Source organism: Sus scrofa, chromosome 13 (assembly GCF_054392235.1).
Source record: "Sus scrofa isolate SSC_HxYL_T2T_F1_AM1 chromosome 13, Sscrofa_HxYL_maternal_Yorkshire_Landrace_v2.0, whole genome shotgun sequence".
In the NCBI taxonomy this organism is placed as follows: domain Eukaryota; kingdom Metazoa; phylum Chordata; class Mammalia; order Artiodactyla; family Suidae; genus Sus; species Sus scrofa.
Window position 1 is genome coordinate 213,174,403 of NC_139395.1, and position 22,430 is coordinate 213,196,832.

General features: G+C 47.7%; 1 long non-coding RNA gene across 1 annotated transcript; it reads left to right on the plus strand.

Annotated features, from left to right (window-relative positions):
• Positions 1-6,704: 6,704 nt before the first annotated feature.
• LOC146397878 (uncharacterized) lies at positions 6,705-21,914 on the plus strand. The gene is made up of 3 exons (XR_014822545.1): positions 6,705-6,821; positions 14,694-14,869; positions 17,433-21,914. It is a non-coding gene; the product is annotated as an uncharacterized LOC146397878 (long non-coding RNA).
• The last annotated feature ends 516 nt before the right edge of the window (positions 21,915-22,430 follow it).

A 22,430-nucleotide genomic window follows, 5' to 3' on the forward strand; every position in this document is an offset into this window, starting at 1 on the left:
TCACAGCCGTGTCGCTCTTTTGCAAAATCTTTTCTGAGATGAGATTTCCTTTTTACGGTCCCCTAGTGAGCCACCTCTCCCACCTCTGCAGAGGTTTTTCACGTTCATCCCTCTAGCCTTCCATTCTTCTGGCAAAGTCCAGAGAAGCCTCCCACCCTGTGCATGTCTTCCCTTTAGCCTCTTGTTTGTGAAGAATCAAGGACCAGTCATTGCTCATCAGTGGGGGAAGGAGCGGCTCACCTTTGGAAGGATGGCTCCCTAGCAAAGAAGATGTCCAGCCAGAGATTTGAAATCCAGTTACACTGAATGCGATGGGCTTGCAGGCCCAGCTGTCCCTGTAAGCAGCCTGGGATGCCATTCTGGGGGTACCGAGAAGCCGGGGGGGATAGGGTCTGAGGTTGGCCAAGCATCTGGCCTGAAGGCATTGCCCTTTCCTTCTCTATGCTTTGCCATGCTTGGCCTTGGCCCCATCCTCCAGTTGCTTTCAAGATGGTGGCACCAACTTGAGAGATAACCTCCTGGGAAGTGTGGGAGAGTCCCTTCTGTGGCTTCCTCTTAGGAGTGAGGACGTTCCAACCCTTGCTTCTGTCTCCCCCTACCACGTCTTATTGGCCATCTTTGTGTCCTGGGCTCATCCTGGGGAAATCACCGGCCATCGGAAATGTACCTGAGGCCCTGGCCCAGGTACACAGCTACGGGGGAGTGGGTGGATTCTGAACAAAATAGAGATTCTTAGAAGAAGGAGGCTGGGGATCATGAATACTATGAGCATCAGGGATGCCCTCTATAAATACAGTGTGCAGTTTCACCGTGTTCCAGGACTCGATCTGGAACGTTTCTAACACCCACCTCAACCCCATGAGGTTGTCTTATTACCTCGTTTTACAGAGGCGGAGATGATGCTTAGAGGTTAAGATTTTTTGATATTATTAAACAACCCTTTTCCGACAATACCACGGTAGTAGCGTTTGCAAGTGGGCAGCACAGGGCTATAATTTCCCAGGTGGTGGGTGGAGTTCAGCCAAATGTAATGTGAAGCCCGCCCACCTTGCGGTACGGCCAAGAGCTCTCCCTTGGATGTACCTCACCTTGAACCATAGAAAATCCCCATCAGCTAAGACAGCCCTGTTCCTAGTAACGGGAAGGCTGGCCAGGTACCAGCCACAGAATTACCCTGGAGAACAAGGTCGGGCACAAACCTTTCAGGATTGACGTGTCTTTCAGCCCCCACTCAGCCTACTTGGGGCCGCCCAACAAATGATGCCCTGGGGCCTTGGCACGCAATTAGAAGTGAAGAAATGCTTAATCAAATCATGCCACTTGAATTGAGTTGGGCTGGAATGAAAAGCTGGGCAGCACTGCCCACAGTGGAAATTTCCCAGGCCCGAGCAGACACCAAATACTCCCAGGTTGTTTTGAAATAGATACCGTGGTGTTCTGTAGAGCTCTGAGAGCCGTTTGCAAATATTTAAAAAGCTTTCCATGAACAAGGGTTGCTTTAGGAGATCGCACGCGCGCGCGTGCAGGCACACACGCACACACTCCCCTCTCCCCCACCCCCCGAAGCCTCACCCTTCATGCATGAGGGTTGCAGAAACCCACACAGGTACCCCAAACACCGCAATTATCTCTCCAAATTGGGGGAGACTCATGAAGCCCCTCTAAGGTCTGTTGAGACAGCTCTCATTAAAAAGAAAAGTTTATTTATATTCCCCCCTCAAAAATGTCATGACTAACTTTCCTTTCATGATCAAAATATTCTTTTGTCACTAATTTCCCTTCTTGGTTAAAATAAACAAAGAAGCCAACCCTGCTGGCATCGCATCGAGGATGCACTGTGCTGTAAACAAGAGGACGTTTTTCTCAGCAGATCTTGAAGCGTTTCCTCTGCAAGTCCTCGCTGTTTATCAACTCCTTTTGGCAAGGAGGGCGAGCAGGGGCTACAAAGCACAGGGACAAAGGCAGACAACATTGAACACACCAGGATGAAGCATCAAATCCTTCCAGGTCTGGCTCCCATTTCTCTGGCCAGCCCCCAGCCCCATCCTCAGTGTACTCAGCCGAGGGTGCAGCGTTGCGGGACTTGGACCCTGGGGCTGGCCACTGTGTGACCTCGGGCCACCATTCTGTACTTTTGGGCCTCAGTTTCCCCAGCCACAAAACAAAGCAGTAGGAGATTGTGATCTCTGAGCCCCCCTCCTGCCCTGTAATTCTGGGATGTGGCGCCATCAATGTCTAAATGATAAGGGGGGGGAGTTCTTGACAAAAATAATCTAAGTTTTGGAGTTCCCATTGTGGCTCAGGGGGTTAAGAGCCTTACTAGTACTCACGAGGATTCGGGTACAATCCCTGGCCTCACTCAGTGGGTTAAAGATCTGGCATTGCCGTGAGCTACCACGTAGGTCACAGATGTGGCTCAGACCTGGTGTTGCTGTGGCTGTGCTGTAGGCTGGGAGCTGCAGCTCTGATTTGACCCCTAGCCTGGGAACTTCCATATGGCACAGGTGTGGTCCTAAAAAAAAAAAAAAAAAAAAAAAAAAGTAAATCAAGACAGAACATTGAGTTTGTTTTTGATAGGGTGATAGGTGAGGCCATGGGTAGGTAAGACACTGTCCAGTTTCCCACAAAGCTCCCCTGGGCTGGTCTCCTGAGGACTTTTCTACATGGAAGGGAGGTGGCTCAGAAAGAGGGATTGCAGTTCGGAAAGGTGTGACATTTGAAGGTTGGCCCGAAGGTAATGGACCTCATTGCTTCTGCCAGAGAGACTCCTCTGTCTGGAGCACCCTTGGAGAGTGGCAGAGGTGATGTCGCTGAGCTTTCTGGAGACCCCTGATATAATGTAAAGTCCTGCAAGGAATTCTGTTCTCCAGACCCAGCAGGGAACACCAACTGCACAGGACCTGAGGGCCCCGCTGTATGTGTGGATGGGAAGGAACCTGAGTGGGTGGAGATCTGGGGCTCCATGTTGTATCAGGTGGGAGCTGGGAGTCAATCAGATCCATCCCCCTAAGTCGGGGTGATGTAGGGAGACAACGATGATGCAGGCAAACTCTGCCCGCCATGCCCCAGTCATGGCTCCCAGTTCAGGTCAGGAGATGCGTATTGGCCGCTGTGCCAGCTTCAAGGGGAACAGGAAAAAGAGGATGATACAGGGCTTTTTCCCATAAATCTAAATTCATTTAATTTAAAAGACTGTTCTCCCTTTTGCAATTATGCCTTTTCCAGTTTGGGCATTAAATATCTCCTCTTTTATGAAATGATGGTAGTAAGTGGTAGGTTTAAAAAAATGTTCTTATTTGACAAAATAAAAGTTGGCAAATCTCATTGAGCCTTGTGGCTGATTCTGCTGCTTTTCTTTCAGTTTTGATTCTTCCTTCTTCCACACCAAGAGAAAATCACGTGATCACCCAGGATAAAATAAAGCCCATAGTTCTCAGTCCTCCTTGGATCTAGGTGCCACTCTTTGGTCAAGATCTGGCCAATGAGATGTTTGCAGAAGTGATGCAGGCGTCTTCTGAGTAGTGCCTTTAAAGGGAAGGGACCCGTCTTCTCCCTGTCACTTTCTCTTCTCCTAAAGGATGGAATATAGGTATAGAGTTATCTGGGTCGATGCAGATGAGGCAATACACTGCGAGGGGCAGAGTCAAAAGACAGAAGGAAACTGGGTTCCCAAATGGCACTGCTGTGTCAGCCCGGGATGCTTATATCATGCGAGAGAAATGGCCATGGATATTTCATGTCTTTGCAGATAAATGAATTGGCATTTATGTGATGTTTATGGTGATGAATTTGATGAGACTATCCAGAGTTAGAGAGCAGAGGGAGGAAAGAAGAGGACCTGGAATGGAGCCTTAAAGAGCTCCAACACATAATAGTCATATAGAGCAGGACGAACCCCGAAGGAGGCTGGAGCGGGGAAGCCAGAGAAGCCAGAACGGAATCTGGTGTGAAGGAACCAACGGGAGAATGAATTTCAGGATGGAGGGAGTGGCCAACCAGCTCTGATGATGCGTGAGGTCAAGAAAGAAGAGCCCGGAGTTCCCGCTGTGGCTCAGTGGTTAATGAATCCAACTAGAAACCATGAGGTTGCGGGTTCGATCTCTGGCCTTGCTCAGTGGGTAAAGGATCCGGCGTTGCCGTGAGCTGTGGTGTAGGTTGCAGATGTGGCTCGGATCCCATGTTGCTGTGGCTCTGGCATAGGCCAGCGTCTACAGCTCTGATTAGACCCCTAGCCTGGGAACCTCCCATATGTTGTGGGATCGGCCCTAGGAAAAGCAAAACAAACAAACAAAAAACCCAAAAAACAAAACAAAACAAAAACAAAAAAAAAGAAAGAAGAGCCCCAGAATACGGCCATTGTGTTAAAAATGGAAGTAATTGGTGAGCTGACCAAGAACAGTTTCATTTAAATGATGGGATGAAAGCCACGGGGAAGGAGGTGAGGAGTAAATGGGAGGTGAGAGATAGACAGTATTCACAATACGTGTGACCATGACGGAAGAGTCAGAGAGGGTAGGAGCTGGAGAAAGATGGGGAGATTTCTTCCCTTTTCTCCTCTCTCCTCTCCTTTCCTCACCTCCTCTTTTCCTTTTCTCCCCCCACCCCCAGCCTTTTCTTTCTTTCTAAAGGAGTGCAGAACCCAAGGCATTTAAATAATGAAAACAAGGAGCTGGAACAGAGAAGAGATGGGAGAAATAGGCCAGAGAGAGGACAATGGACAGCATAAGGCTCCTGAGAAGATGGGACCTGGGAGAGGCAGAGGGTGTCCATGAAGGAGTTGTCCTCAACTAGAGGATGGAGAGTTGGGTGCAAACTCAGGAATGGACGTTTACAGATTGATACAGGGAACTATATGAAATCACTTGTGATAGAACATGATTGAAAATAGTATGAGAACAAGTGTATGTGTATGTATATGACTGGGTCACTTTGCTGTACAGCAGAAATTGACACAACTTTGGAAATAACTATAATTAAAAAAATAGGAGTTCCCATTGTGGCTCCGTGGGTTACAAACCTGACTAGTGTCCATGAAGATATGGCTTTGATCCCTGGCCTTGCTCAGCGGGTTAAGGATTGGGTATTGCCATGAGCTGTGGTGTAGGTCACAGGTGTGGCTTGGATCTGGCGTTGCTGTGGCTGTGGCTGTGGCTGTGGCATAGGCCAGCAGCTGTAGCTCTGATTCAACCCCTAGCCTGGAAACTTCCATACGCTGCTGGTGTGGCCCTAAAAAGCAGAAAAATAAAATAAAAAAATAACCCCCCCCGCCAGGAGTGGATGTTTATAGAGTGGTGGACAGCTGGTTCCCTTTTCCCAGTGAAGTAGAAGGCAAGGTCACTTGCAGAGGGTGGAAGGAGGGGGTAGGTTGCAGAGGAGACTGGGGAAGGTTTGAAGCACAATTTGTGTGGATCGGAGCCTAAGCTGAGTGGGGCAGGCTTAGTAGGCTCTGATGGTCGGGCAGCCCGAGCGCACAGCTGAGGTCGCTCCAGGCAGCAGTGATATATCTGCCTCCTCCAGCAACACTCTGCTGGCCCCGGGCAGGTGTGGTTAAGATGCATGTGGGTGTTCATCCAGGGCTGGATCTTGCTAGAAGGGCGGGATGTAAGGACAGAAGAGCAAGGGAATGTGTACTCTCTGGAAGAGAGAGTGATTAGATGACTAAAGCATTGACTGTGGACAAAACGGCAGGTGAAGAGTGTAACTAATGGACAAGGAACATCAAGAGGGTCACTGGACCAAAGGCTTCACTGGGGTTGAGTTACAGACATAGCGGGATTGAGAGAGAAGTTAGGATAGGAGGCTATGGTCAGAGATTAGGGGCACTTGGGTTTTATGATTTAGAGGTGGAGGAGCCCTGAATGTCTGCCAGGCTCAGGGGGAGCGCAGGTGGGGGGCGCTGAGGAGGAGGAAGGGAGACAGGAGAACAGGCATGGGGTGCGGGGGAGGTGGGGGTGCCGCAGATCTTGGCTGAGCCACCCACGAAGGTTCTGAAGCAGCAATATGAATGGGGGTGAAGAAAGTCGTGAACATCTGCTAAAATCTTGGTTGGATGAAGAAAGCACCAAAGAGAGTCCAGAAACGATTGAGACGAGGGCAAGAAAAAACTGTGAATGACTGGCGCCTCCGTGGAGCAGGTCATTGGCAAAACCGTGAAGGAGAAGAATGTTCTGGATGTAGAACACGGAACAAGGAAGATGTGAGCCCAACTCCTAGCCCCGGGCAAGAGCATAAGAATGAACCCTTTCTATCTGGGAGCTTTTGCAGCAGAAGCAATACCTCCAGGTCAGCCAGCACCTGAGCATCTCCTGGGAAGCTTTGAAAACAGATTCCAGGAACCCCCACCCCCACCCCCCGCATCCCCCAGGCTAATGAAACCTCATGTTTAGGGACAGTGCCTGGGCTTCCTGGGCCATACATCTTTCAGTCCACGCCATCACACAGGGCTGCGAGCTCAGAAGGGCCCCCCACGGAGTTTAATGCTCTGCCGCTGCCGTTTTGAAATTTAACTAGGAGTCCTGCCAATTCATTCTGCCCTGGGCCTCACAAGTCAGGTAGCCAGGCCTGTCTGGGCAGCAGTATCTTGTCAAAAATCTTCTCGAGGGCTTTTGGTAGGTGGCCAGGGTAGGGAATCACGATCAAGCCAAGAGTTGGGAGGAAGGGGCTGTGGGTGTAGGGCGTTTGCCATCAGGCAGCAGGAGCTTGGAGAGTAGGGGTGGGGCGGCAGACTGAGTCAAGGGAAGGTGGCCGAGCCTGCGGTGGGAGGACGGATGGGCCGTGGAATTTCCACTCTAGGTTGACGCTTGGGTCCACGAGGATGATGAGTGAGTGCTTGAACCTGACAGAATTCTGCCATGACTGACGGAAAGGGAGGTGTACTGGGGGTGGGGGGTAGAACCCGAGAGCCTTTGCTTTGCAGTCTTCTGGAGGAGCACGTGGGTGGCCTGGGGGTCACAGGAAAGAGTGGGGACCACAGAGAGGTGGGGAAAATTGTGAACCAGCTGAGCAGATCCCTGTGAGCTGGGGCGCTGTGAGACTGCGCTGGGTGGAGGGGCTGGGGCTGGTGGAAAGGTCTCTGGGGCTCCTCCAAGCCGAGACACTCGTGATGTTTTGGCTGGAGGTCTAGAACTGGGAGCTGCCATCACAGAGATGGAACGTGGCACAGTGCCAGTCGCAAGTTCGGGGCACTTGGAGTGCTCGGGGAACCTTATCAGCGATGTGGCATGTCCACGAGAACCGTGATTCCCCCCCAGGAATCTGAGAGGAAGTGAGCACAGCAGCATAAATGGAGACAGGGCTCTGGGAAGAGGGGGCTCCCCAGAGATGCGAGCCACAAACACAGGCGCCATGGGGTCAGCTGTCAAAGAAATGTTGGTTGTTTTTCTAAACTACACTAGATAAGAGGTGGTGAAATCTTCCTTCAGCTTCAGGCATTGAGTATAAATATTTCTTTCAAAGTCAACGCAGGCAGGGCCTGGAGGAGGAGGCAGGTTCAAGCCCCATAGCTTCTCCTACAGGAGATGCTTTGTCGGGGATCTGCCATGAAGGTGCCAGATGGACCAGGTACGTCTGAGGCTCCCAAAGCCCCTTCAGGAAGCATACCCCCCTGGAAGCAAAGAGGGAGCTGCCAAAGGAAAGCCTCATCTTGAGCTTTTGGTGATGGTCCGGGAGTGGCAGACACATTTGCTTCTCCCCCAGGGCCAAACATGGCTTGTCAACAGGAGAGGCTGGCAAAGGTCATTTGACTCAGGATCCCCAGATCTGATGGAGGAAATCTAGGCTCTTGTGGGTGTAGGAGCAGATGGGACATGAGAGCAGCCTTTAATCTGAGTATATTTCCTTCCTCCCTCCCTCCCTCCCTTCCTTCCCTTCTTTTTTTCTTTTTGGGGCTGCACCTGCAGCATATAGAGGTTCTCAGGCTAGGGATTGAATGGGAGCTGCACCTGCCAGCCTACACCACAGCCACAGCAACTAGGGATCCAAGCCACGTCTGCAACCTACACTACAGCTCACAGCAACGCAGGATCCTTAACCCACTGAGTGGGGCTGGGGATTGAACATGAGTCCTCATGGATACAGTTGGGTTTGTTACCCCTGAGCACAACGGGAACTCCCATACAGCTCCACATTTTCCTACAGTCCCCCAGACCCAAGTCCCATGAATTCCTCCCCCGTCCCTGAATTCCCTTATTTCTCCATTCTTAGCCAGGAATTTGCCTTAATGTGCTTAATTTGGAATTCTTAAAGCTTCTTCCTTTGCTGGCTCTTTTTCATCCGCTTCTGCTTTAGGGTCAGAGGAAGGTGAGGGAGTGGGGGTTCAGATTAAGAAGGTGGAGAATGAAAGGAGTGGTCTGGATTCTGGAATTCCTGTAGATATCCACCCCAGCCCGCCTCATGTTCAACCCTGGATGCTTAAACTCTTGTGCTTCAAGGTTAATCTGCTGAGATTTCAGGTATTGTGAAGCTGTACTTGCTCAAGAATGTTTGTCATCCCACCAACCTTGGAATCCATTGAAAAGTCATTTTCAGACTTGTGATACAGTGGGTATGAATCTGGCGTTATCACTGCAGCAGCTCAGGTTGCTGCTGTGGTGAGGGTTCTGTCCATAGCTCGGGAACTTCTACATGCAGCAGATGCGGCCAAAAAGGAAATAATAATATTTTAAAGTCACTTTCACTTAGCTGAGGGTTTTCCCCCCTCCACTGCCACAGGGAGGGCGAAGCCATGCCACCAAATCTTTAGGAGTCACTCCTTCCTCTTTGGGCAAACATCCCTCTCTGGGCTACAGGTGCCACTTGCCATAGCAGGCAGCTCTGCCAAAGCTCTCCATGGGAGACAGAGCTGGTCCCTCTGCCACAGAAGCCAAGTCCTTTCCATCATCTGGGGAACTGAACCTGTCATCTTTGGGGAATTTTCTGGTCCAGACCATCTCTCGTATCTCAATAGCATCTGTCAGGTATCAAGACTCCAGCGCTTTCCGTTCTGGTGTCTCACATCTGCCCTTCCTCTAAATCAGTGGTTTCCAAACTTTTCTGGTTAAGTACTCATTTAGAAAAAAGTCGTGCGTGGGAGGAGTACATATTCCCCACACACTTATTTATAAACTGTACGCTATGTGAATTATAACATACACGGCAAGTTGAGGTTACACAGAGGAACAAGAGGAAATAAACAATGTTTAAAGTGCTGTTTTTGTTTTTGTCTTTTCTAGGGCCCCACCCATGGCATATGGAGGTTCCAAGGCTAGGGGTCTAATCATAGCCGCTGGCCTGTGCCAGAGCCACAGCAATGCCAGATCCTAGCTGTGTCTGCGACCTATACCGCAGCTCATGGCAACGCTGGATCATTAACCCACTGAGCGAGGCCAGGGATTGAACCCGCAACCTCATGTCTCCTAGTTGCATTCGTTAACCACTGAGCCATGATGGGAGCTCCTAAAATGCTGTTAATTGTGGTGGTTTTATATCACCATTAGTTATTATCTCAAGGCATAATACGAATTTAGATTTAAGATTCATTGTTGATAGAAGGGCTACCATTTTGGATCCTCTTCCTGTTGAGTCTGGTCAGCCTCCCTGTAGTTTGTTTGTTTGTTTGTTTGTTTGTTTTGCTTTTTAGGGCTCCACATGCAGCATATGGAAATTTCCAGGCTAGGGGTCAAATCAGAGCTGCAGCCACTGGCTGCAGCCACAGCAACACAGGATCTGAGCCACATCTGCGACCTACACAATAGCTCATGGCAACACTGGATCTTTAACCCACTGAGTGAGGCCAGGGATTGAACCTGTGTCCTCATGGATCCTTGTCGAGTTCGTTACCACTGAGTCACGACGGGAACTCCTTCCCTGTGTTTTTATCATGCAGTGTGGTGAGGGGCAAGCCTGTGTGTGGGAGACAAGTCAGCTCTACTTTTCTTTTTCCAATTGAGTTTCTTTCCTTCTTGTTCTCTCCTTCCTTCCTTCCTCCCTCCCTCCCTCCCTTCCTTTTTTCCTTCTTTCTTTCACCTACGCCAGACCTTATGGCAATGCCCAGCTCCTTAACCCACTGAACAAGGTTCAGGGATCAAATCCACATCCTCACAAAGTCAATGTCAGGTCATTAACCCACTGAGCCACAATGGGAACTCCCCAATTGAATTTCTTTCTTTCTTTTTCTTTTTTTCCAGTCCTTTTAGGGCTGAACCCATGTCATATGGAAGTTCCCAGGCTAAGGGTTGAATTGGAGCTGTAGCCACCAGCCTACCCCACAAGCTGAGTCTGCAACCTACACATAGCTCACAGCAACGCTGGGTCCTTAGCCCACTGAGCGAGGCCAGGGATCGAACCTGCATCCTCAAGGATGCTAGTCAGATTGGTTTCTGCTGCACCACAATGGAAACTCCCCAAGTGAGTTTCTTAATAGTGATCCTTAAACTACCCATTTGTTTTGTAAGAATTTATTACATCACAATATGATCATCTAATCCATACATCCACTTAAGTTGCTTCTGGTCACTCTGCTGAGGGAGGTGGTTGTCAGCTCTCCTGAGGTGTGGAACTCCCTTTTCCCTCAAAAAGCCTCAAATCCTGTGTGCAATGAACAGCAGAAAGCTACTCAAGAGCACCCGTACATTAAAGACTAGAATATTAGCTTACTAGAGCTGCCATAATAACGTAACACAGACTGGATGGCTTCAACAATAAACATTTATTTCCTTCCAGTTCTGGAGGCTGGAAATTCAAGATCAAGGTGTCACCAGGGTTGGTTCTTCCTGAGGGCTGTGGAGGGGAGTCTATCCCAGGCCCCTCTTCTGGCTTCCAGTGGTCAGCGGGCAACGTTTGGCATTGCCGGGCTCCTAGACTCATCCCCCTGATAGCTGTTTACACTTCACGTGGAGGTTTCATGTTCTCTCTGTGTGTCTAAAGTTCTCCTTTGTATAAGATCACCAGTCGTATTGGATTAGGGCCCATCTTGACAACCTTATTTAATTTGATTAACTCTGTAAAGACCCTATGTCCAAATAAGGCCACTTTCTGGGGTGCTGGGGTTAAGACTGACTCTAACATATCTTTTTTGGAGGGCAGAACAGTTCAACCATAATGATTAGTAAAGCTCATTTTCCTCCCTATTTATTTATTTATTTGGTCTTTTTAGGGTTGCATGCATGGCATATGGGATTTCCCAGGCTATGGGTCCAATCAGAGCTGTAGCCGCTGGCCACATCTGCAGTCACAGCAATGCCAGATCTGAGCTGTGTCTGCGACCTAGACCACAGCTCATGGCAATGTCAGATCCTTAACCCACTGAGTGAGGCCAGGGGTCAAACCTGCCTCCTCACGGATGCTATTCAGATTTGATAACACTGAGCCACAATAGGAACCCCTTTTCTTGTTTTTTAGATAAAAATAAATAAAAATAGAAGTTCTAATGATTCCTTCTAGCATCCCAGTAGGTAATAGACTGATGCACTCGTGGGAGGTGTGTACTTTTCCCTGGAGTCCACTGCCTCTTAGTTTTGTCTTTCCTCCTCTTTTCCAAAGATCATTCAGCCCAGAGTTCCTGTCACGGCTCAGTGGAAAACGAATCTACTAGTATCCATGAGGACACAGGTTCGATCCCTGGCCTCGCTCAGTGGGTTAAGGATCTGGCGTTGCCATGAGCTGTGGTGTAGGTTGCAAATGTGGCTCTGACCCCAAGTTGCTGTGGCTGTGGTGTAGGCTGGTGGCTACAGCTCTGATTGGACCCCCAGCCTGGAAACTTCCACATGCTTCAGGTGCAGCCTTAAAAAAAAAAAAAAAAAAAAAAAGAAAGGCATTCAGCTCCAGTTCCTACTATGGCAGGGAGGGTGTGAGTGTGGGAAGACCAGGTCTTCTTCAGGACCTCTACTTGGAATTATGCGCATTGGTTCAACGCAGGGCTTCTGGTATCAAGATGGCCACGGGAGTCATCAGGGAGCCTCCCTTCCAAACCTCAGAAATTATAGGAAGACATAGTTTTTGTTTGTTTGTTTAGGGCCACACCTGCAGCATATGGAAGTTCCTAGGCTAGGTGTGGAATCAGAGCTGCGGCACCACAGCCACAGCACATGGGATCCACCACAGCTGCAGATCCCACCACAGCTACAGCAACGTGGGATCCCAGCTGAATCTGCCACCTACACCACAGCTTTCAGCAACACCATATCCTTAACCCACTGAGGGAGGCCAGGGATCAAACCCACAACCTCTTGGTTCCTAGTCAGATTCGTTTCTGCGGCAGTGAGACAGGAACGCCCAGGGAAGACAGTTTTGAGTGAAGGCATAACTGAACTTAAACAAGCAAGCTGGGGAAGGACAGTTTGGTATTTCTTCAAAAAGTTAAACAAAGTTATCATAAGACCCAGCTACTTCACTCCTAGGTATAAACCTCCCCCAACTGAAGATGTATTTGAACAAAAACTTGTACATGCATATTCACGGCAGCACTCTTCACAACAGTCAAAAGGGAGAAGCAACCTTAGGTCCCCTCACCAATGAATGGATAAACAAAACGTGATCTAGTTAACAAGGAAATCTTACTTCGTCATAACACAGAGTGAATTTCTGACACATCCTATATCATGGATGATCCTCAGAAACATGATGTTGAGTGAAAGAAGCCAGTCATGAAAAGCCAATCCCATATTGTATGATTCCGTTTATATGACATGTCTGGAATAGACCAATCCATAGAGCCAAAAAAGCAGAGTAGTGGTTGCCAGTGGCTGGAGAGAGGGAAAGAAGGGGAGTACCTGTTTAATGGGATGGGCTTTCGTTTGTTTTGTTTTTTATGGATGCACCCATGGCATATGAAATTTCCCAGGCCAGGGTTTGAGTCAGAGCTGCAGCTGCTAGCCTATGCCACAGCCACAGCAGCACTAGATCCAAGCTTGCAGCAACGTCAGATCCTTGATATCAGGCTTCAAGGCAATTGAACTCAAAGCCTCTGGACAAGACAAGAATTACCAGAGGCTTATCCTTGCTCCACCCATCTCGTTGTAATGTCCCTCCCTCATCTTGAGCAACCTGACCTACTCCTTCCTACCCCCTACTAGGAAAGTATGTAGCCCACTCCTCACCCTGCCCCACAGGGGCCTTAGATGCCCCCAGCCAACCAGCAAGAGGGCATAAGACCTCTCTTTCCCCAATTCCCCAACCAATCAGCAGGTCAGCAGGTGTATCATGAGACCTTTCTACTTCCTGGGCCATAAAAACAGACTGACCACATGCCTGGGTTCAGCTTTCCTGGATTATCAGGAAGTTGTCCCACTGTGCTTGCAGCATCTCTTATCTCAATAAACTCTACTTTCTCTTCATCTTGCCATGTCAGTAAACTCTTCTTTCTTTTCACCCCAATATGAGTCCAGAAATTCATTTCTGACCCACATGCACAGATTCTAACCTTTAACCCACTGAGCGAGGTCAGGGATCGAACCTGCATCATCACAGACACTGTGTAGGGTTCTTAACCTGCTGAGCCACAGTGGGAACTCTGGATGGGCTTTTCTTTTAAGGTGATGACAACGTTCTGGAACTGAGTAAAGGTGGTGGTTGCACAATGTCGTGAATGTAGTCAATGTCACTGAACTGTACACTTGAAAGTGGTTAATTTTATGTGACATGAATTTACAAAAATTAAAAAGCAAGAAGGGGAAGTCTTGGGGGATCAGAAGCTGTGGGGACTCCATAGGCATGGAGTGACTCTGGGGGCACCCTCCGTGATGGGGACTCTGAAGAGAGGACTGAGTTGGTGCCATCCTTGCAGCTGTCCAGACAGCCGTCACCATGCCGTCCACGTGAAAACCTCAGCAGTGACATGGAATTTTTTCTCTCTTAAAAAAAAAAACAACCAAATGGCTTTGTGTTGTCTGTTGTCCAGAGCTTTTGGGCTATGCAGATGTATTAGTAACCACAATTTACAAGACACCTTCCTGTCTTCTCTATCTCCCTCCCAAACCCTCAAATCCTCTATTTTAAGTTCCTTCTGCTTTCTTTGGAATGCAGTTAATTGACTTGGAATGACCATAATCTCCGGTGGAGAATAACATACTTACTGGGTAAATAGCTCCTTCTCAAAAGACCTGCAAAAAGCAGATTATGTGCAAATTCAGAGAATGCTTTTCAGGGCCAAGCTCTGGTTGGATGTGAAAGGTCCCATCAAGTTTCAGATTCACGGCTTGACATTTATATGGTTATTTTTGTCACTTATCAACTGTGGTGTGTTTGTGACACTCTAATTATGACTGCCCTCCTAGTTTTGCCTTGTGAACAGCGAGAGGAGATTGCTTTGTGACAAGAGTTCATCCTGGGATGTTCTTCTTGAACATCCTCTGGAGAGGATGGAGGTCAAAAGGGCTGATGGCTTTGGCGTGTGTTCATTTTAGTCTGTGATGTTCTTGAAGCTTTTGCCCCAAGAACACTGGTTTCCGGGCATTTCTGTTGCTCTGGGTCCAGCAAGAAGCTGTAAGATCTACTCTTGGAACCTGAGAAGCCCTGTGTCTTGAATAGCCTTTGTTTCTAGGAGATTCTGAGGCACGCAGAAGGAAGCTCTGCATTTCTTTAAGGGGGTTCCGAAAGCCAGCCAGAGTAGGGTATTATGAAGAGCCTATATCTTGCTTTTAGAGAAATTTGTTCTAACGTTTGATAGCCTGACATTTTAAAAAGATCATGAGCCTCATTTCTCAGCCTTGTGCTTGCAGGGCAAAGGGAATCTGCTCTGTTCCGAGGAGCGTGGTCTCTCTTCCTCGGACCCAGAAAGAAAATGGACCTGCATTGTGAAGCTTCTGGTTATGGTTTCACCCTCCCTCCACCATCCTCACCCTGGCGGTGAAAGTAGGTCTCCGGAGACGCCAGGGCAGCAGACGAAGTGAAGAGGGTAGGTTCTTGGCTTAGAATAAACTCCCCCTGGCTCCTCCAGCTCCAGATGAAGTTCTCAAGAGTAGAAGACTGAGTCTTGACACTTCCCAAGAGAAGCAATGAATACAAGAAAAACATGACTGAAAATGAATACCACACTGAGCTGTGAGACATGCCCTAAAAGGTGCACCCACGCCATTATGCATGGCCAGGAATGGCTTTGTCTCCTGGGTGTGGTTTTTGTTTTGTTTGTTGGCTTCAAAGGGCTGCACCTGCGGCATATGGAAGTTCCCAGGCTAGGGGTCGAATTGGAGCTAAAGCTGCCAGCCTACACCACAGCCACAGCAGCTCAGGATCCCAGCTGCATCTGCCACCTATACCACAGTTCAGGGCAATGCTGGATCCTTAACCCACTTAGTGAGGCCAGGGATCCAACCCACATCCTCATGAATACTAGTGGGGTTCGTTACCACTGCGCCATGACAGGAACTCCCGGGTGGGGTTTTCAACATAGGTTGTGGTTGTGGTTACACCATGGTGCCCCAGTCCCCATCACTGCTGTGGCACTGCTTCAGAACTTGAGCTCAGTGCTTTGGAGAAGGGAAAGTTAGAATTTGCTCACACTTTGCTGCCATCTTGGAAAGGGGCTGTCTTGCTGGTCTCCATCTTTATACAGTCTAGTTAAGTGCTGGTTGACAATTCCCCTTCCCCAGACCATCTTTGCTTCTTGCTTTCTGGAAGGTAGCAGGCTGTTTGTTTTGCAGCTGGGTGAGAGTTTGAGTCCAGGCAGCTTGAAGCAATGACTGCCTTTCTATCCAGAGTCTCTGAGACTTCAAATGTGCACAGCCAGTTGCTTTCTACCAGGCAGGGGAGTTTCTAAAACGTTTCTAAAAGGCAAGACGCATGTGAAGTGAATGCCCACACAAATACGTCAAACTGATTTTTGACAAAGGAGCAGAAGCAATTCAATGGAAGGGTGACCTTTTCAACAAATGGTGCTGGAGTGTGGACACAGGAAAAAGGGAGCCTCAGCCTAAACCTCACATTATCACTCACATTATTACACAAAAGTTTTCTCACAATGGATCATGAACTTAATGTAAAACGAAAGATAGACAGCTTTTAGAAAAAACAGAAAAAAACATGGGAACCCAGGACGAGATGAAGAGTTTCTAGACTTGATGCCAAAAACACGGTCTATAAAGGGAGAGACTGGTAAATTTTACCTCCTCAAAATTAAACCTTTTGCTCTGTTCAAGACCCTGTACAGAGAATGGAAAGACAAACCTGGGAGAAAATATTTGGAAACCATATATCCAGAATATATATATACCTGGACTATATAAAGAACCCTCAAAACTCCATAGTAGAAAAGCCCTAAACAATCCAATTAGGAAATGGGCAAAGACATGAACAGACATTTCACTGGAGAAGATAAGCAGAAGGAAAATGTGCATCTGAAAAGATGTGCAACATCATCAGCCATTCGGGAGATGCAAATTAAAACCACAGTGAGATATTACTGCATACCTATCAGAAAGGTTAAAATAAAAACCAGTGGTAATACCAACTGCTGGTGAGGATGAGGAGAAGCTGGATCACTCACACGTTGCTGATGTGAACGGAAATGGCACAGCCACTCTGAAAGAGTCTGGCAGCTTTTCACAAAACTAAACATGCTTTTACCATATGACCCAGGAATCTCGCTCTTGGACATTATCCCAGAGAAATGAAAACTTACTCTCTCCCCCCCCACACACACACACTCCAAAAATGTTCGTAGCATCTCTATTTGCAATAGCCCCAAACTAGAAGCAACCCAAACATCCTTCAGTGGGTGAATGGTTAAACAAACTGGTACACCCATATTGTTGTCCGGTTTGTGAGGTTATACTGTAGTTATCCTTGGGAGAAACCAAGTGAAGGGGTCTTCTCAAATTTTCTCTGACAACTGCATCTGTATCTACAATGACCCCAAAACAAAAAGTTAAAAAAAAAAACCAACATAAAAAGCCAGGTGAATCATATACTAGGAACTAGGGGGCTGAGGCAGACCCCAGAGGGAGCTGAGAAGCAGTGGGGGCTTTGCTTAAAAATTATAATAAATATTAGCAGTACCTCTTATTAGATGATCTACCAGTTATGCTCTTTCGTATTTACTCAGATGAATTGAAAAGTTACATCCACACAAAAACCTACACAAAAGATGTTTATTGTATCAGTGGAACTAAACTGTATACAGAGGTGGGAGGGATTTTCTCAGAGCCATGACTTTTGGGGAGGGATGCTTGTTGATTTCCTTCATTTAATGCCTTTTTAATTTATTTATCACTTTTCCAAACACTTGTTTGGGGCATAGGGTTGGGTACACAGGCTTTTCTGCTGTCTACCCTGGAGAAAGCTGTCTACATTGTGTGGGCTCTTTGGGGAACCACTCAGAATTCTTGGGACCTTCAGAGCTGGGAGGGTTGCATTGGTACTTCGAGTAGGAGGCTGCCTCCAGGCAAGAAGCTTGGAGGATTGGGAATTGGAACCTCGGGTTGGCCCTTTCTTGGCTGTATCAAACCAAATTTACCTCACAGGATGCCTGAAAATCTGGGGAAGCAAAGGAGAAGAAAATGAAGCAATTGCAGAGGCGGAGGATGAAGATTCTAGAACCTCACAAGGCTGACTAGTTGCTGCCACCTTGGTAAGAGGAGGAGCAAAAATTTTGGAAAGAGCCAGCCAAGGACTGCTCTTGACTTCCAAGCCCTCCCTTTGTGGGTAGGCCCTCAGCCCCCAGCCCATCCAAGGTGACCAGGAGGGCCCTCTGATCCTGCAATGTGGCCAGTCTTTTGTGATGATCATGATGTTTCTTCATACGAACTATCAGAATGATTTGAGAAAGACATTGACATTCAAAAGACCTGTAGTTGTCTAATCCCTCCTATCAGGTCTTGGACCTCTGTGGTGTCTGCTGAGCAGAGTTTTGGTTTGTGGCCATGGGGCACAGGTGGCCAGGGGTCCAAGCCTTCTGCCTCCTGAAATGAAAATTGGAGGTTAAGGAAGGAAAGAAAGTATGGATGCTTGTTGGGATGAGAGGAAGATTTGCCTGAGTAGCAGCTCCGTTTTAACTTGGAGTCAGATTAGATGCCCCTAGAAGCAAGAGCCCTCACCTTCAGAACTGAAGGGATGCCCATCCGGTGGCCCACTGGATTTGGGTGACTGTCAATCACCACGAGCCCCATCTTTCCCACCAATAGCAGCCTCCTGGATGGCAGATCTGGGCTCCCTCACTGGCTTCTCTCCAGAGAAACATGGCAGTCTGAGGCCGTCTCAGCCTTTTGGGCCCTTGTGGTAGGGTTGAGGGTTGGTGAACTTCACTAGAACTAGAAGCTCTCACCTGTCTTTGCACCTGCGTTCTTTTTTTTTTTTTTTTTGCTTTATAGGGCCGCACATGTGGCATATGGAAGTTCCCAGGCTAGAGGTCAAATCAGAGCTGTAGCTGCCAGCCTATGCCACAGCCATGGCAACAGATCTGAGCCACTTCTGCGACCTACACCACAGCTCATGGCAATGTCATGAGCGAAGGATCAAACTTGCATCCTCATGGGTACTAGTCAGGCTCATTACCTCTGAGCCACAAGGGGAAATTTCTACACCTGCTGCTTTTAATCCCAAACTAAGATGTCTTCAAAATCTCTAGACACTCTGCCTTTAAAATTTTTTAATTTCATTTTATTTTTAGCCTTTCATTTGAAAAAGTTCAAGTCTAGGGAAAAGTTGTAGAACAGCACAAATGGACATATGTTTGCCCCTGACCTACCTTTACTAATGGTTAATGTTGCCACATGTGCTTTTAGCTCTCCATATGCAGACTTATATTGTTTTCATGATTTAGGGACCATTTGAAACTAGGCAGCAGTCACCTTGATCCTTCATCCCTGAATGCTAAGAATAAGGACTCCTATTTTTATAACCACAATGTAATTATTAAGTTCAGAAAATTTAACATCAATACTATACCAATATGTAAACTACAGTACATGTTCAAGTTTCACCATTGTTCCCCCAAATGTCCTTTATAGTAATTTTCTCTTCTGATCCTGAGTAATAATCTATTGTTTTTAGTGTCAGCACTTGTTGAAAAGGTGGATCTGACTGTGGGCGGACTCCAGGGTAGACGCACACACACACCACTCTCATACACTATTCCCCAGACACACACACCACAGATACACACGCACACATCACACCACACACACCACAGACATACACAGACCACACACCACTCACATACACCACACCACAGATATACACACTCACACACACACACACACATACCACACCACACTCCCCCTCTTCCAGATTTAAGCTTCATCGCCGAGTGTGCTCCCTTTAAGAGGATCATATGGTATTGACTCCCTTATTTTTTGCTGACAAAGTGTTTCCCCCCAAGCAACTTTGGTGACCAGGCTCATTTCTCCAACCGCTGGGCAAGGGGATCAGGGCCATTCTGTCTCCCTCGCTGGGCAAGTGGGGCGGGAGGAAGGAGGACGGGGTCAAGCTGGCAGTGGGTGCACAGCTCTTCTTGCAGGCACGCCCTCCTCTCTGATGCTCAGTGGGCAGCAGTGAGCCTTTGTTTGTGACTTAGCAGCCTCCACTTAGGGAGGTGAGAAATGCAGCCTTAAAAAGGACTTCTGGGCTCACACTGCTCCTCCTTCCTCTTCATTTGACCGAGAGCAAAACTGGTGTTCAGGGAGGTGAAGCGACTTGGCCAAGGTCAAGGTCACTCCATCAGCAGATGGGACGGAATCCAGCTGATAGGCCTTCAGGCTCTCCTGCTGTTTTACAGACATCCCCTTCTGCAGAGAAGGAAGCACAGGGAGAGATCATATTCCCTGGAGAGAAGGAGAAGCAGGGCAGGGAACATGCTTCTGGAAAGATGAAGAGGCAGAGCTTGGGTGGGGCAGCTGGAGGGCTGGGGGGGGGGGCTCATCCTCCCCTCCCCTCCCCTCCCCTCCCCCGCCCGAAGAGGGGAGTCCATGGAGAGTGGTCCCCAGGGCTTGATGGCACTCGGTGAGCTCCCTGGCAGCCAAGGCCGAGAGGCTGTTCACGCCCCCTGTTGTCCCAGCCCTTAAGTGTTCTCGGTTTGGCTGTTCCACTTTACTAGGCTTTCTATCGGGGATGAAAGTCCATTGGGAGGAATTTGCCGTCATCTGCTGCTCTGGCTTTGGAACCCACCAAAGGATGAGGACAGGAGACATATGCTCAGCATGAGTGAGAAATCCCAGCTACCATCGCCCTTTCTCAAGTTGCAACCGATTGGATTTTACAGGACTAGGAGATTAGACGGAGAGTCAGAGGCTAACTAAATAGGGGCTCCCTCAAAGAAGTCCTCTGCTGCAGGTTTGGGGGGCTGGAATCAGCCGATAGATTTATGGGGATCCTGTCCACTGGGAACACAGAGCCGCACACCAGAGCTGCCGGCCTTCGTTCCTCCCGAAGACAGCCAGGAGTGGAGGCTGTCCAGCTGCATCTGTTTTGCAGATCAGGAGAGACACACAGAAAACAAACTCTTGTGTTCCTGCCACTCTCGTGGCTGCTGACGGCCCAAGCCAAGCTACAACAGCCAAGAGTTAACATGCAGTGGATGGAACTTGGCCTTCCTTGGAAAAATCGTTTTCTTTTTTGAAAACTATTTGAACACCATATTCTGAAGTCCATGACTGCTGAGAGGAAGCCTGGGCAAAAGGATCAGCCTCGATCCCTTCTCCACAATAGATCTTCCATTTTTATTTACAACAACAAGCATCATGAACCAACCAGTCACATTTATTGAGAGTTTACTGTCTGCCAGGCACTGTTTTATGTGCTTTATCTACTGTTTTCTTTAATCCTCAATAGAATCCTATGAGATAGGTCCCATTTTACAGATGAGAAACCTGAGATGCTGAGAAGGTGAGAAACTGGGATAAGGTCACACAATAATAAGTAGCAAAATCAAGACTCCAGCCTGGGGAGTCTGGTGTTGGCTGTACATCCTTAAACACTATTCATTATTTTTCCTTAACTGATTTATCATTTTGTTTCAAGTTGATGTGTGTTTGCTAGAGATTAAATGCTTATGTCCCCTCAAAATTCATATTGAAGCCTAATTCCCCATGTGATGGTATTTGGTAATGGAGCCTTAGGGAGGTTCTTGGGTCATGAGGGTGGTGCCCTCATGAATGGGATTAGTTTGTTTTTTCAAATTTTTTGGACATGCCCACAGCCTGTGGAAGTTCAGGAACCAGGGATTGAATTTATGTCACATCAGTTACCTGAGCCACAGCAATGACAATGCCAAATCTTTAGCCTGTTGCACCTGGGATTAGTTCTTATAAAGAGACTCCAGCAAACTAAATATCCATCTACAGAGGAATGGATAAAGAAGATGTGGTACGTATACACAACAGAATATTACCCAGCCATAAAAAAGAAAAAAATAATGCCATTTGCAGCAGCATGGATGGACCTAGAGATTATCATACTAAGTGAACTAAACCATACAAAGACAAAAGTCATATGCTATCACTTAAATATGGAATCTCAAAAAAAAAAGAGATAAAAATGAACTTATTTACAAGACAGAAATAGACCCTCAGATGTAGAAAACAAACTTATAGTTACCAAAGTGGAAAAGGGAGGAAGGGATAAATTGGGAATTTGGGATTATCAGCTAGACACTACGATATATAAAATAGATAAAAAAGCAAGGACCTACTTTATAGCACAGGGTACAATATTCAATATCTTATAAAAACCTCTAATGAAAAGAATCTGAAATGTATACACATATCTGAATCACTTTGCTGTACACCCTAAGTCATTGTAAATCAATTTTACTTCAATTAAAACATTTTTTTAATAGAGGTGACCCCAGGGATTCCCCTTGGCCATTTTACCATGTGAGGACACAGCGAGAGGATGACCGTCTACAAACCAGGAAGTGGGTCTTCACCAGACACCAAATTTGCCAATCCCTTAATCTCGGACTTCCCAGCTTCCAGTTCTCCGGGAAATAAATGGTCGTGATCCACCCAGTCCATGGTACTTTTGTTTTAAGAGCTCAGATGCGTTAAGATAGTGTTAGAGGTGGTGTGAGCCTGGGTGGGGGTTCCTGGTGAGTCTCCCAGTATGCAGATAGGATCGAGTATATTTCCAACTTCCTAAGCCACCATGGAGCATTTTTGAAACAGGATTAGATCTGCAGGGTATTGAGCCTGGTAGGTGGTATGGCCTCTGGCTGAGATGCCAACCCTGCCATTTGTGGAGTGAAGATCATGGTGAAGGAGAGCAGCAGACAGCCTCCAAGAATTCCCCCAATGATCCCTGCCTCCTGTCTTGGTTCTCTTGTGTAATCCCTTCTCTTTGAGTGTGTGCTGGTCTTACTCTCTTGAGTAGAGCAGCAGTGATGAGGTGCTATTTTGAGGTCAAAGTATAAAAAGACTGAGCCTTCCATCTTGGGTGTTCACGCCCTCTTGGATCACTCAGACTTGAATCCAGCTGTTGTGTTGTAGGGTAGCTCGGTGGAGAAATCCACATGGAGAGAGGAAGGT